Raw genomic sequence first — 15635 nt, 5'->3', positions numbered from 1 at the left:
CGACAGGACAGGAAGTGAGGAGGGGCACGGGGGGTTCCGACGTAGGAAGGAGTGGGAGGCAAAAAAGGAACCAGCTGCAGACGGGGCTCTGTTAATGAGGTGAACGGCAAGAATGAAAAGGTGAGAATCAATCAAGGCAGAAAGAGGAAACAGGGGTGGCCGGGTTGGAGATTGTTCGCATAAAAGGGGTTTGGGTGGTGGGGGGGCAGCGGGTAATGCATGGCAAGTAGAGTCCGGAGAAAAAAGAGAGTGTGCAATTAAAGTCGGCTGAATAGAAAAAGGATGATCAGCATACAACATGGAAGCAGGGAGAGAGAAAAACTGAGATTCATCACGGCTGTCGTGCCAGTGTTTCCAGTGGCACCGACATGGACGTCTTTGTTGGGCTTTATAAATCTCAACGTGTATAACACTCATATTTCTCCAGGCCTCATAATAGCGCTCAGAAATGGACCGCAAGCAGATGGATTTATAACTAATACCAGAACACAAGCACACAGCTATCCACCCAGCAAAAATGCACTGCAAAGACGCTAAGGATGACTTCACTGAACAATATTGAGATTAAGTCAAAAAATGAAAGCCATCTGCTAAAGTCATTGAAAAGATGACTAGAAAAATGTACGCCTTTATGCCTACGTTTGCTTGAAAAGTGAAAAGACACTTTTTTTTCCTCGATACTTTTTCCTCGTTGCAAACATGTCAGACGACCAGCAGATTTAGACCCCAAACCGTCCAGCTCTGAAGAAATGTGCTAACCAATTAACCTAACATGCAAGAACAAAAGGTTGAGAAAAGATCCCCATGCAACACATAATGAGTACAAAATGTGCACGGAAGTAGATAAATAGCATAAACAGGTTTTTACTTATACAAACTGCTGTGATAACATTACTAATGTAGACATTTTTACACCTGTAATCGAGAGGAAAAAATGCACAGGGGGTGATGTTAGTGAATGGTTGAAATTAGACTGAATTGACTCTCTTGTAATATCCTGAAAATATTACATTTCACTTTCAACCAGATTTAGACATAAAGATGAAATCTTTAGAAACTGGTCAATCAGCTTTAGCCCAGAAAACAGTATCCATGTTTGCGGGGGGATGTCCTCTTGTTTTGTATAGTGAAAGCTTCAGAAGCCTTCTAAATAGTTGCAGCATGTTTCTTATGTACTGAGGCATTATATGTTTGCCACTCAGCACGTGCCAAGCAGGACTAGTGTCTTGCTTCCGTTTCAAGAACACAAAAGCCAAGCACAATCTGCAGAAGATGGCACAGTTAAAGCCTCTAAAAGCGCTTCAGTCTCCCCTTAAATTGTCACTCAGGACTGCACTACACACTGCTACAGTTCATCGCGCAGCATCACAAATGACTCTGCCATCAAAGAAAACAAAGTTTAAAAAAAAAAAAGAAAAGATCTTTTTCCCAAGTGTTGGATTCCTACTGTTGCCTACAGTTACTTGTAAATAGCTTTTATCATTTCTCCCTCTACCCTGGAGAGAGAAGGAACAACAAGAGGGAAGGTGAGGCTCTGTCATGTAGTCGACACGAGATGGAGAAGAAGTAGTCAGAACAATGGGATGTGGAGGAAAGGGGATGGGTTGTGGGGGGCTGTGGGAGGGGTGTTAGAGGAAAACAAAGTAGATGAGGAAAAAAAAACTGGAGGAACTCGTATTTGCATAGCTCCTTGAGCCCAGAGAGGAGGCAATGTGAGGTGAAGCCAAATGGGAGTATTTTTAGAGTTGAACTGATGGAGGAAATGTGACTTGTTTATAATTTTTTGAGGCACTTTCTTGCCAGGAAACTCTCATCTGAGGTTGAAGCTCTGGCCAGTTGTAGCACTGAAATTGCCCCCCCCACTCCGGAGATTGTGAAACAGAGAGTTAGGGATGCTTTACAGGGCTGACAGATACGGGGTAGTTATGGGAAAGAAAAAAAAGACAGGAAGAGGGCCATTGATTTCCCTTTTGCTGAATTAGCAACGATCCTTTTGCCATTTTGCTCCATCTTTTTTCTCTTGCTAATGGCATTTTGAGGTTTTATTTGATAAGAGGTTTTATTCGATAAGATTCCCTTCTCATAAGCCAAGATTGACATTCAGATGCTTTGTTGTGGCTGTGATGCACTTAGTTTTGGCCCTTACAACAAAAACATCCCATAGCACTTTGTATTGTGCTGAATGCGATAGACAACATCAGGGGAGACGCTTGCCTTGTCCTGCCGTTTTTTTCCCCATCTGTCAATCAACAACAATGATTCAGTCCAAAGGTCTGCCTTTCTTTCTGTGCTCACATTGATCCCTTGAGTTCATAGCCTGTTGTCTCTTAGGATTTGGCACATTATTAGACCTAAACAAATTGATTTTCAGACACTTTAGGGCTTGAAGTCTCCACAGATATATTATCACCTGGCACATATTATCATTTTTTATGACTGTAAATTTAGCATTTGATTATTGCACATTGTTATCATTATTATTATTATTAAATTATTATTAGTAGTATTATTGTTTACTTATTGCAACAGTAAGGATTCTGAACAGCTAAACGTCTGGCCACCAAATGAAAGTCTACAGCCATGAACTTCACTGTTCTTTTAGCTTTGTTTTGGTCTCTCTCAAAAGTCAACTCTACTTGCTTACTGTCATAGGGCAAGGACCCCACAGTATTAGAAGGAGAACCTAAAGTAAATGACAAAGCACTGGGAAGAAAGACCTTGGGTGGCTTAAAGATCATGGAATAAGAAGCATAGAGAAGGCAGAAACACCAACAAACAGGCCAAACACAAAGCAAGAATACAGCACAGGCAGAAGTTAAACACATTAGAAGAGAGAGTAGAAAAGCAGCCTTGGGTACCAAAATTCAGGAATGGATTATGGTGGCCTAATGTAGAGAGGATGTCTGCCTCCCAAACTGATAGTTGAGCCCACAGAAGAGGCGCCTGACAGCTGAAGGCACAAGAAAGTTGCTGTCCGAGAGCAAAGTCATTTAAGTATAATATGATACTATGAGGTTTTTGAGATATGATGGGACCTGATCATTCAGAACTTCAGCAGAAGGATTTCAAACTATAAACTGCATTTAAGAAGCATTCATTGAAGAGTAGCCTGTAGACTGGGTAAGTCTTTGTTGGCATACTCTCGCTGCAGAGTCAACTAAAAATGGATAACACGCTAAAAGATGGAGATCCAAATTTTTTATTAACAAAAACAGGCTCACTTTCTATGAAATTCTAATTGTTATCCTTGTATGTGTCTTGGATTTGGTACTCAGAACATTGTGTTTGGTTGGTAATTGAGAACATTATGGAACAAATGAAAATCTGTAAAACCAAAACAATGAAATAGTCTAAAAGGTGTCCAGAAAGCCCTGCTGAAATTTACAAAGACAATAAGTCTTTGTAAATTTGTCAATACATCCAACAGCCTTCAGAATATGAACAATATTAATCTACTGTTAATGAAAATATTGGATTGAGAAGCTTTACATTCCAGTTTCGTAATTAGGAAATTGCACATCAGTGTGGACGATGATCGCACAAAACCCCGTCTTCAGCTTACAGGCTTCACAATACCAAATGAGTTACTTAATGCTGTCCGACTGAGATCTTCCCCACATTACGGGACCGTGTTACAAGGCTTTGATAGTAACATTGCTGAGATCAAACCCAGCAGCATGGGAAGCTTCAGAGTGGATTAATGCAAGAAGACATTAATTAGGACACTGTGTTCGTGTGTTCTTCCCTGTGTAGTCTCCCTTTTAAGCCTCTTTTCTTTTCTCACTCTCTCTCTCGCTTTGTCTCCCTCAGCCTCTTTGGCTTCTTCTGACTTTTGATCTTTTACAATCTGACAAGTAAAGGGGCGCTTGACTGTGTATGGTGATGGGTACTGCTGATCCAGTATCATCCATGGGTATTGTGAAGAGTACTGTCAAAAGCTCTACAAGGCTGAGTGGTTAGAGAGACCGCCATGAAAATCAGCGGACATGACCGGCCTCACATGAGGAAAAACGGCACTGGTTGTTGGCTGAAATGCATCGAGTGACTCATGTCTATGTTTTCTTGACAATCAACCCCTTGTAATGACTTATCTTGAGAAAAATGCATTTGCAAAAAACAGTGTTGGAACAAACCAATGTGAAAGTGCAGCGCCTTGAATGGCCGCTTAAGGCTGGCTCCAATCTCCTGTGATAAAATGCCCAACTTTACAAGAGAAATCAGTACTTTAGCCTGTCTCCGTGTCTTTCTCCCATACACTATGCTAACACCAGCAACTCTGATACAGCCCACTTATATGTGTTCCAATTAAATGATTTACCGCTTTACCTGAACATGCTCAACTGTCAACTTTGTCTTCAGGCTGGAAATGAATAAGCTATATGATGTGTCTCTGTCTCTTATCCTCAGACCCCCCCATATCCATATTGTTGAGCCTAAAACTTCAAAAACATATTGTGATGGATATACTGTTAAACACTTAAATGGTGGTGACTCTGTTAGGTGGAAGCAAAAAGAAGGTGAGTACAGCTCAGTGGGTCTGAAATCTTTAAGCTAAACAAAGAGACTTTTGCTCAACTACCAACAACTGTTGTTGTCATAATTTCAGCGTGGTTTTGCACAAGTGGTTGACTTTCACGAGTCGCCTTTTTTTCTCTCTTTATAAAAAAACCAAAGTTGTTCTTTTGAAATGACGATTCATTTCGTTTATTTTTAGCTGAGACTGCACCTGGACCCCATTTATAATTATGTCATCATGTATAAATAGTGAATACCGTAGAATAATAACTGTTGGACGGTTAAATTTCACTCACCTTTAGTTGGTGATCTGTTAAAAAAACTGATGACATACACTCTCAGCACACTGACTTAAGTCACTGCCAGTCTTTGGTATATTTGGGAAAACCCCTTTACCATATGCTGCCACATGTACGTGTTGCCATGGTTACCGCATTAACCATACTTCCGAGCTAGACTACATATTTGAATAATGATTTTGTAACAGTTCACCATCAGCAGTTTCACATTTGTCATCATGCTGTTGCTGAAAAATCTCACAATCCTGCAGTTTCTCTGCATTACTTTTATACAACAGTCTTACGCTAAGTGACTCACGAGTTTACTTGAAGCTAGACCAAAACCCTGCTTGACGCTCTCTGGCCCCGGATCTAGTCTCCACCAGTTACTGGCTGGCATCGATCTAAATGAACTAGGCGAAACTGGTAATATTGATTGAACTAAACAACTTAGTTGTGAAAGCACCATTTGCCTAAATTTAACGTGACTTTCATGAGTGTTTTTTTGGGAACAGAATCTTACAAAAAGCCTTGTTCATGGAGAGATCACCAGATTAGCAACTGATTTTTCCAATAACTCGGCCTCAAAAACGTCCTTCACTAACCCTCTGAGTTTCTGTCTCATTTCTGCTGCTTCGGGTGACAGCATGAGCTAAATGCCTGAGAAGGTTTGCACACTGGAGTTGGAAATCCCCTACTCTTCCCTTTCTTCCCTCTTTTGCCCTTGCCACCCTGAATCTTCAACTGTGGGAAAACAGAGAGGATGGAAAAGAAGAAAGAAAAAAGACAATGGACACTCAGGCAGGATGTTAATGCTGTGACCTTTTGTAATGACACGGTCCTTTCAAGAGAACGACCTACAGTAAGTGCGTTTACATGCACTAAGTAACCAGGTTATTCAGAGAATCAGGTTAAAAGCATTTACATCCCCTGTGGTAACATGGTTATGGTATATTTGTGTCATTCGGTGCCTTAGAAACCAGATTGTGTGTTCAGTAAAAGTGTACAGTAACAGTAAATTTAGCTTCCCGTTTTTGTCTTTTTATCATGTTCCAGAGCCCACATAAAGCACAGCAAGAGAGAAACAGACAGGCAGAAAGCTAGAACTCAGCTCTGCTGAAATGTTCAGCTTTCAAAATACCTTCTTAGATGTATATAGAGCACTATACAAGGTGGACTTGCAGGCATCACTTATTTTACGCTGTGTTTCCTTTTCCATAGTATGTATATAAAAGACGCACATAGCCACCATAGTGGCACAGATGCCTTGTTGACTCCACATACTAAAGCCTCGTTTCATTTCTGCCATGCTGGCTTGTTTTTATTATATTGACCAGAGAGGGCAGTGCTAAAGCTAGCAACTAGATTGAACTACACGTGTACATTTTGACACTCACTGACACTGAAGCACTTTGGATGGGCGGCAAGCAAGCAAGCATCTCAGTGTCTTTCAGCCTATGTTAGTAAAAGCAGAACTGGATCATAGCAAGCATAAGAATGAACAGTGAAAAGTTGGATCGTAATGCACGAGTTGATATTTTTGCTGATCGTTGATGTTTACCGTGATACTGGGTATCTGACTTTGAGATAAATGAGTATGTTTTAGTGCTGATTATGTTCATTCTTTGGTCAGTAATTATTTTACTGTACTTCTCTTAAAGCACCAACAGTAGTAACATCTTGACTAGCATCTGAGGGAAATTCCTTTTTTTTACTGCATTATGTAGCTACATTTCAGTTATAAATGCTTTAGTGACATTTGAATGAGTTTAGATAACATTAAACTGACACCCTATGGTGGACCTGCAATTTACAATATATATTGTATTCAGAGGAAATTTCTGTTATATCCCCAGAAACTTCTGGGTTATTTTCCCATAAATTCTAAATTATTCTGGGTAAAACTGCACAGCTTGAAGGTGAAGGTGAGTTATATTATTGTACATTATTAAAAAACAGTTTTAGGGAGCACTGGTGACTAGTACGGATGTGGATAATCACAAGTTACCATCATAAAGGTGCATTACATTTATTTTCAGCTGCATTTAGTAACTGGTAAAAAACAGTGAATGAAATCGTCAGTACTGGACTAAGGAGATGCTGCAGTGTGTTACAGCAGCTGCAGAAGATAGAACAAACTGGTTGAAAAAATTAAACTGGTAAATTTTTAAGTGATGAGTAACATTCAAAGAAGACTGAATCTACAAAAAAGCTTCAAATTGGAAATGTTCCCAAATCAAACCTTTACTTACTCTCAAAAAGATGGCAATGGTTACTAAAAGAGACATTTTACTTGTCCAACTCATTGAATTTATATTTGCTTTGAATGCCCAAGGACGATACATAATGGCAAGTGCGTGGCACAAAGTAAAAATGGAAGATAAAGGGTAACGGGTTTAGGCAGAGAAAATGGTCAAATAAGCAACGCTGTCTAGCCGAGAATCTCAGCCGTTTCAAGGCCCATAGCATCTCTGTGGTTCTCTACAGCCTTGGCCAACCTCTCCTTATGGTCTCAAGGCCCGGTTACAGTCCATCCACACACACACACATATCCCCACATACACATTCATCGAGGGAGCTATTGCCATGGGAACCAACCCCTCTATGACTATTCCCTTCTCAGGAGAAGAATAGGCACCAATCTGTCCCAACCTCTCGCTTTTTTTATTGTCAGATTCTCTCTTTCTTCTCTTGTTCTGGCTGCTATAAGCTCTCAGCCCACCTCATCACCTGGACTGATTCCCTGTTTCCTAGTCTCCTCTTTCCACCTGTTTCCCTCCTCTCCTCCCCACATGTCTTTGACAGTCATGAGTTTGATTTGTCATGCATAATCTATCCACAGTGGGATTTGTACATTTCTCACAAGTGAAAAGCAAAACATTATCTCAAGTCAACCTGCACAAAAACCTGTCTTGGTTGTTTTTGCGCTGTAGCCAAAGAAACATGGTGAAAGAAAGCTTGTCATTTCAAGAAGGACGAGAGAAGAATATCCTGTTAAAAAGAGAAAACTTGCTGGTTGCCCCCTTTTCTATTTTTTCCTTAAACACGGAGGGGTTTGAAGAGATTTCCCGTGAGTGACTCATTGCTTTCTGTGAACTTGCTCCAGGCAGGTCATTTTTTATTAAAGCCAGCCGGAGCTAAGTTCTGAGATTTTCAGACACCCTATCGACATGTCCGTGTTGGACATTAACCAATCAATACTGCTGCAATTTTCTTGACCACCCATTACAACAGAAGTCAATTTGCCTTATAGAAATATCAAGAGGGGTGTTGTTTTCTTTTTCTGTGCTTTGAGGGTAAGCTGCTACACAACTGGCTGAACACTGGCTCTCTGGTGTTTGCCGTCTTGCCTGGAGGAATTATCCTAATATGCTGTCTCAGGTCTAGAAAAAAGCCAGAGGCTTGAATAACTTTGTATCTTCAAAAGCACGATCACTGTCATATTGCAGCCGAGTGAGGGAAAATAATCTTTGCCCAAAATCTTGTAACCAAGCATTTCAGACAGAAAGGATATGAGTTCCAACAGAGGCTGTCAGGAGCAGTCAGGATGGCCAGCCTAGTCTCATTCCTGGTGTAGCAGTTAGTGCCGTATTGCCAGAGCTGCTGGCCTAGCTCATTTACAGAAAAAAGGAGTTTTTTGGTGTCAGAGCTTGATGCACCTGGTTAAGGCTTGAATGAGGCAGTTCTGTCACTCTCAACTCATCATTTTCAGTGCATTTTTCAGTGCATAAGGTTACTCTTGAAATGGGTGTGCTTTCGTAAATCTAACCAAGTAATTTAGTTCCAAATCCTAACTTAGCCCGGCGTAAAATTAAAAACAAAAAAACACCAGTATAAAGAAAAGCAGTACAAAACACTGAAATCCCTGACTGACAAACCTGCCACCACCATGCCTCTTCATCTCTTAGTGGCCAGTATTATCGCTGCTAATGCATCAGGGCAAGGAAGCCTAAGAACACCATTTGCATAATGCAGAGATGCGGGTAGTTTCTGATTAAACAGTAATATATTACAGCTCGGGATGAGAATGCACTGGGATGACTTCCTGACCCTGTGAATACCCTGATTGAGAGTCGGTGACATTGTACCTCCAAAACAGTTTTGTCTGATAATCGCCTGCCTTCAAAGCACAAAGTGGGTGTTTCAGAAGTCGAGCATTTAGTCTGGATAGCTTTTTTTTTTTTTTTTTAATTTCAAAAACTGATCGGATTGTACCATTCCTCTGTCTGACTTCCTGCCCTCTTCATAAGCTCTATGCAGCATGACGAAGCTTCCATCAAAAATAGCCTTGGTGCTAAGTATAAGTGATGCAGGGCAAAGAAGCGCTTCTGGGATGTTTCTGAAATGCGCTGCGGTGCATCTAGTGGAATCACAGGCATTGGCTCAGTGGACGCAATTAGTTCCGGCGGTCGTGTCGCAGCCAAAACAGGACGCAGACACCTGCAGTGTGATTCAATCATGAGAACTTCAAAACCTCCTGCCTTATCTAGCAGCGCATGATGTTTACTGTTTAAAGATTCAATCATAATTATGCCAATTATGAATTCTTGTTTCAGTTTGAGTCCTAAATACACATTGTCATGAAAATATCTGCAATTATACATTAAATATCCCCTAGTATCCCTTTTCTCCTTCTGAATTTATATTATATTGATATTAAGGTTGTTAGTCACCTTCAAGCATAGCAAATATTTGCTGTTTTTCATAATCCAAACCCTTGTGCATATATATGTCCCATATCTGAAGCTTGATGGAGTTTCTCCTTAGCATTAAACAAGTACAGCATGAAATTAGAATAGAATGAAACTGAGACACATTAATAATAAGAATAACTAAATGTACGAAATCTGTGTATTAAATGCTCCAGTGTTTGGTTGATTCTGTCTGTGGTTGTTTGTCCATACGTACTCAGTGCAGAGGAGTGTGCACATTATGGTTTGTACCAACCAACGTTTGCCAATTACCTTAATCAAATTTCACACCCCACAGGGGGATAGACTGTGCCCGGATCAGATAGCAAACATAAGTTGATTAAAACATGTTTGCTAAAAGACTGGAGCGAAAGAAAATCAACACAGCTTTAGGAAATACACAAACTGCTGGCTGAGAGAGAGGATGAAAAAACATCTGAAAAAAAATATAACTGCTACTGCGTGCTGTAAAAAACAGGTTTAAATGTTTCAGTGATGAACATTCAAGAATACAATATCAGACTGATTCGTTCACCTGATTTTACCAAAAATAGTACAAAAACAACACGTCAAATGTTTGTTGAAGATATTTTTGAAGCTCCTACAGAGCCGTGCTTACCACTGCAACTCATTTTTTTAACAATACTTAATGAGCATTTGATGAATGACAATACCAGTTGTGGTAGTTTTGATGTAGTCTATTGTTGCAAAGCTGCTGGAACACAAGCAGAATACATTGACTAGATTTTATCATCTGTTGCTCCAAAAACCTGTACATATCGATCAGCATTAATGCTGCATTAAGCATTAATCAAAAAACCTGATGCTGGGGTTATAAATACTATAGTATCTCAGTATCCCCAGTAATACTAAAAACTACTTTTGTATTAGTTGCTCATTTGCAGCTACTGTTCATGTGTTCAGCTAGTGAGGGAAGGTACAGGCAGGCTTATAGCCCCTCCCCTCACTAGCAGCTAAACGTGTAAACAGTAGTTGACATTCAAAACAACCAATGGACATTTTCTGAGGACTTTTATGAGCTCAGTAAAGCTTGTGTATCAGCAACACTTTTGAACAGTTGTCTGTTAAATTATTAACCTTTCCAGCAAACTTTACCATTAGCCTTTTAGCTATAACAATCAATTGATTGTTAATAGCTGAGGCAACGTGAGCTGTGCCCCAGAAAAGACTGCAGTCTTATTTATATATTTTTTCATTGCATGGTGGATTTTTAACTGTAGTGTTTATTGACACTGGTTTTCGGATGTGTTCCTAATCCAGTGTAGTCATTTCCACTATAGTCGTGCCTGCATTTAAAAGAAAATAGAGATATCTGTGATTGAGTATTGGTTTTCAGCATATAGATATTACAATCAATTCTCTGAACTGTGTAAGTTACTTCATGTACTACAGATGATGAAATTCCCAAATTCTTCTCGGTTTTATGTTGAGCAAAAACTTTCCTAAGCAATCATCCACAGAGTGGTGAATCCTTCCCATTTTCACTTCTCATCTTCACTGGGATGTTCTTTTTTATTCCCACTTGAGTATAATCAACCTCATTTGTTAGCAATGTTCCATCAGTGTTACAGGCATCAAAATTAGCATTGATTTTACAGTAGAACAAAGACATTAAATTGGCTCTTATGACTTTGTACTAAATGCAATTGCATATACGGCTTCATATGATTTGCAAGCTATGGCATTCTGTTTTTATTTACACAACTTTTTTGAAATCTTAGTTTGAGTTTCATGTACAAAAGGTTTACAGTTTCCTCAGGTAATAATAATTAATCATTACTAATGTCATAAATCTGTCGTTATAAATGTTAGTAAGTCATCAATAAAGGTTAATGAATCTGCCATTTAAAAAAAAATCATTTCAGTAGAATAAATGTTGTCAAAGTCATTAATAAAGAGTCATTAGACACACTCTAATAAGCTGTCACCAAAGGTTAGCAAGTTATTTGCATTTCTAAATGTTAATAAATCATTTATAAAGGCTTTTTTTTAAAACAATAATCAATCATAGCTGCAGGTGTAAATGTTGAAGGAAGAGGTTTTATATGTATATATTGCCCATTATTCACAAACTCGACCTGCTGAAGCCTGATATTAAATTCAAATGAACTTTAGAAAGCATTTTTAACACAGAGTGGGGACATATGAGCAGGAGGAATGATTACATGTGCGCATGTGAGTATTGTACTAAGACAGAAAACAAGGGCACGGTAAATGTCATGCAAGAGGGTGAACACCAGCCAGAGGGATTTTTCATAGCCTGGCAAACCATACATTTTTTTATTACTGGCAACTAATCTATAAAGCTGGCTACTGTGGCAAAACTTCAGAAGTGTTTGTGGAGGGTTTTCTAATGTACAAAGACTAGATGCAGATATTTGTACAAATTAAACCAGAATTATCTGCATATACAGTTCATATCACTAGCGGTACGGAGAGAATGTTTTCTTGTAATTTCAGTGAATTAACCATTTGGACACATGGTTATTTCACCTTTTGCCCTGAGAAATTGTGCTATTTTCAATGTCACATTACAGCAGGGTGAATTCCAAACCACAATCGCTTCCACATTTCCAAAAACCAGGCCGCAGAATGGTCAATGTGAGGGAAAGCCATATGGGGTTTCTCTGGAGAACTTTTTTTCCCTTTGTGTGTGTGTGTGTGTGTTTGTGTTAACAGTGTTCGCTGCACGTGTGTTCATATTCTCAAGTCATATGTATGTATGCATGCTCACATGTGCAGCACAGCATGTGTTCAATGCATGTTAATACATGTACGCTTTGATGTGCACAGTGTGATGACAGAGCACATGGCTGTTGCATGGTTATGGTTTCCTTCTGTGTACATGCTATCTTTGTGATCTTTCTTTCATATAAATTATCATGGCTTAGACTTAAATGTCTTTAAGTTTGTGTTAACGTGTGTGTGTGTTTTGTGTGTAGGTGCACACATTTCTTTAAAATTTTACTGTAAAAGCATCAGAGGGGAATATTTTGGCAGGCCCTCAAATATTTAAAGGGCTGTTTGAGGGTGAAAGCTTTGCTTCAGGTTTCAGGGTAGAATTAGGTTTAAGTTAGCGGCAATGAGGGTCATCACAACAATAAAAGTGCTGTTTGTTTGTGTGTGTGTGTGTGTGTGTGTGTGTGTGTGTGTGTGTGTGTGTGAGACAGACAGCCTGAGACGGAGAGAACTCCTGACCCACCATCGCTGTAGAGTTAATACACACCGACGTTCCGCAACTCACCAGCTGGAACTAATTAACAGCAGTTCACTCACTTTCTGTCTCTCTCTCTCACACACACACACACACACACACACACACACACACACACAAACAGCAATTTTTCCTCACCCCCCCAGCTTTTCCTGTCTCTCATGCCCTCATCTTCCTTCACCCTGCCACCCTTCCCTCAACCCCCACCCTTCCTTTACCTCCTCCCATCCCTCAGCTTGTTTTTTCCCTTTAAACCGCCTCTTCTCATACATGCACACATGTGTGTAGTGGATCGCATAGTCTAGGCATGTAAACATCCACATGTGCTGACAGACACGGATTTACCAGCACGCATGCTGCACAACACAACACATGGGGAAACCCACTCCCTTGACATAGTGCAGTACAGTAGCACACAAATCACGCACTTGCTTGAATTTCTCCTCACTGTTACAGAAGGCACTGTCAGGGTTTGGTCTGTGATTGGATCCTGGTTGAGATAGTTGGCATTCCCAGCACAACTCTGCACCATCCATCATGCATGCAGCGCAACTATTGATGTGAATGTTTAAATAAAGGGTTTATTAATAGAGTAATGAACAGGTGTGGGGATGCAATGTAACACATTCACATTACTTTTGTTGGCAAACTCATGATTCCTAAAATCAGTAATTACATTATAGTTGCTAATCAGTTGTGTCACTTGCATTATAGAAGTTCTTTAATTATCTAAAAAGAAAAAGATGAAGCATGCTTTTCATCTACATTTGCATAACAGTTGCTTGACCTCAGTTACTCTCGGAGATATGAGACAATAATTTCGGGGAAGTCCACGACTTCTGAGGGGGGAGATGTACATTTCTTACTAACCATGAGTGTAACCGTCAGGTCGGTGCAAACCACATCTATGCACGACAGAAGCAGCTAGGTACTTCTGTGAACAAAACATCAAATGTTTACGAGCAGCTGCAACAGGTAACGTGCTAAACTGAAGCTAGAACACTGGATCAACAGCGATTTTCAAGCTGATCATGTGCCGAACCCAACCAAGGAGCCAAAACTTGATTTTCAACAGGTAAAAAACAGCAGTGGTGAAGAGGCTTGTACCAGTGTACAAAGAAGAGGAAATGCTGCCTCTGCTGTAGAATCACTGTTAAAATTACATTTATCTGTGCTCTATTGGCTGATAACTTAGTAACCTTGTTAACAGCTTTGTGATATTACTTAAATATTTAAAGACAAGTACTCTTATTGTGATAGGGAGCTGATATCTGTCATGTACGGTTTAACATCATATTGTTAACTGCCAGATAAAGAAAAAGTAATGCAATGGTTTGCAAGACACGGTACTTTTTACAGAGTAGATATGTAATGGATTACTTTTTAAAAGCATTAGGTGATGTCTAGTGCAATACTTTTACCCGGCACTGATAGTGAATGAATGCATTCAAATGAGTGCATGTGTGTTTGGCAGCAGTAAATTTATAGCTTGTTGCTTAATACACTGCTCAAAAGTCAGACTTGTGGCTTGCGGCAACATCTAATGAATGAAATCTCAGCAGTAAACAAATGCTACCATGCACTCCAAGTTTACAGTGGCTGCTGTCCAGAGACACGGGCGTGCGTACAGTAACACATCTGCTTGAAAGTTCAAATTCATTCACATGCTCAGGAGCATGGAAACACAAAACAAACTTACCTCTTTCACAATCTCGTTGAAAAGTTCACTGCTTGGACACAAATGCAGCAACTGGACCAGTGCTTCCTGCAGAGAATCGCATTCTACTTCGAGGGGGGAGAAAAGCTCAAACAGAGGATGGGTTCAGGTCCTGTCCGACAAGCTGTCAAAGGCTGCCGCGGAGCTGGTTGGTTTAAAGGAACCACAATCCTCTGGGCAGGCAGGCAGGCAGGCAGGCAGGCAGGCAGGCAGGCAGCAGAGAAACAAGAGTGTTGATTCTGTGGGCTCAGCAGCAGCAGCTCCAGCGGTTTGCTTCGTCTTCCTCTTCACAACCTATTAGAGCTCAAACACACTTGCACGCTCACTGTGCTTAGGTCATGCTCAAAGTATGACTGTTGTACACCAATGTTTTGCAAGCACAGGGAAACCACATCCTGTCACATATTTACCTCCCTCTCCTGTCTCTCCCTTCCTTCTCAACCTATCTTTCTATGTAGTGTTCTCTCTCTTTTCCTGTGTCTTTCTCTCGCTCCCCTGTGATTGTCTGAAGCAACTGAGCGCTCTGACCCAGCGTCTGTTCAGAGCAGCCTCTCTGCCTCAATGTCTGTCTCTCCGGCAGCCGCACCAGTTCCACACGACTGACTGAAGAATCCATCTGAGGAGAGGACGGGGGAGAAGAGATGGGAGGGAGAGGAAAGGGAAAGAGGGAGGGGGAATGACAGAGGGGAAGCGGGGAGGGGGGTCTTCATTGGGAAATACCAGAGTTAGAGAGAGGGGGAGGAGTAGGGGGGAGGGGGAGGAGGACGGGTGGTGGGTGTTGTTTAGAAAGTAAAAGACTTAAGAGACGAGGGCAGACAGAAAAAGTGATCAATATTTCGTTGGGAGAGGGAAGTAGAAGGAAACCAGTCGAATGCTGTGCCACATAGTCAATATATTCAAACCTGCATGCTGTGGGAATGACTGAAGAGTTTTGGGAGCTGGTGATAAGTTTGACTGAAATAGGGTTGCAACGGTTGATTTGTTGAATATGGATGTGTGTGTGTGTGTGTTTGATTCTCAGCATTTCACTTGTCTGTAGTGGTTATGCATATTTTATACGTCTGGGTCAGAACCTGTTAGAGCTCTGTATTTATTATTTAAGCTAGCTAGCATGTTGGACCACTGTCTGGGAAACAGGAGCTCTTAGATACATAAACCGTGATTTCCACAACAACAACACTGTTGATTCATGCTGGGAC

At 40.6% G+C, this 15635-nt stretch overlaps 1 protein-coding gene across 1 annotated transcript in view; it reads right to left on the bottom strand.

The window, feature by feature from the left end:
- rftn1b (raftlin, lipid raft linker 1b) overlaps window positions 1–15140 on the bottom strand; it is a 121079-nt gene extending 105939 nt beyond the window's left edge. The window contains exon 1 of the mRNA XM_025911542.1: window positions 14419–15140. The gene's annotated coding sequence lies outside the window, so the exon portion shown is untranslated. The remainder of the gene's footprint in view (window positions 1–14418) is intronic.
- Between the last annotated feature and the right edge of the window lie 495 nt (window positions 15141–15635).

The sequence above is a fragment of the Oreochromis niloticus genome, linkage group LG11 (genome assembly GCF_001858045.2).
Source record: "Oreochromis niloticus isolate F11D_XX linkage group LG11, O_niloticus_UMD_NMBU, whole genome shotgun sequence".
Classification (NCBI taxonomy): Eukaryota; Metazoa; Chordata; class Actinopteri; order Cichliformes; family Cichlidae; genus Oreochromis; species Oreochromis niloticus.
Note: the sequence above shows the minus strand (reverse complement) of the source record. Positions and strands in the feature narration are given on the sequence as shown.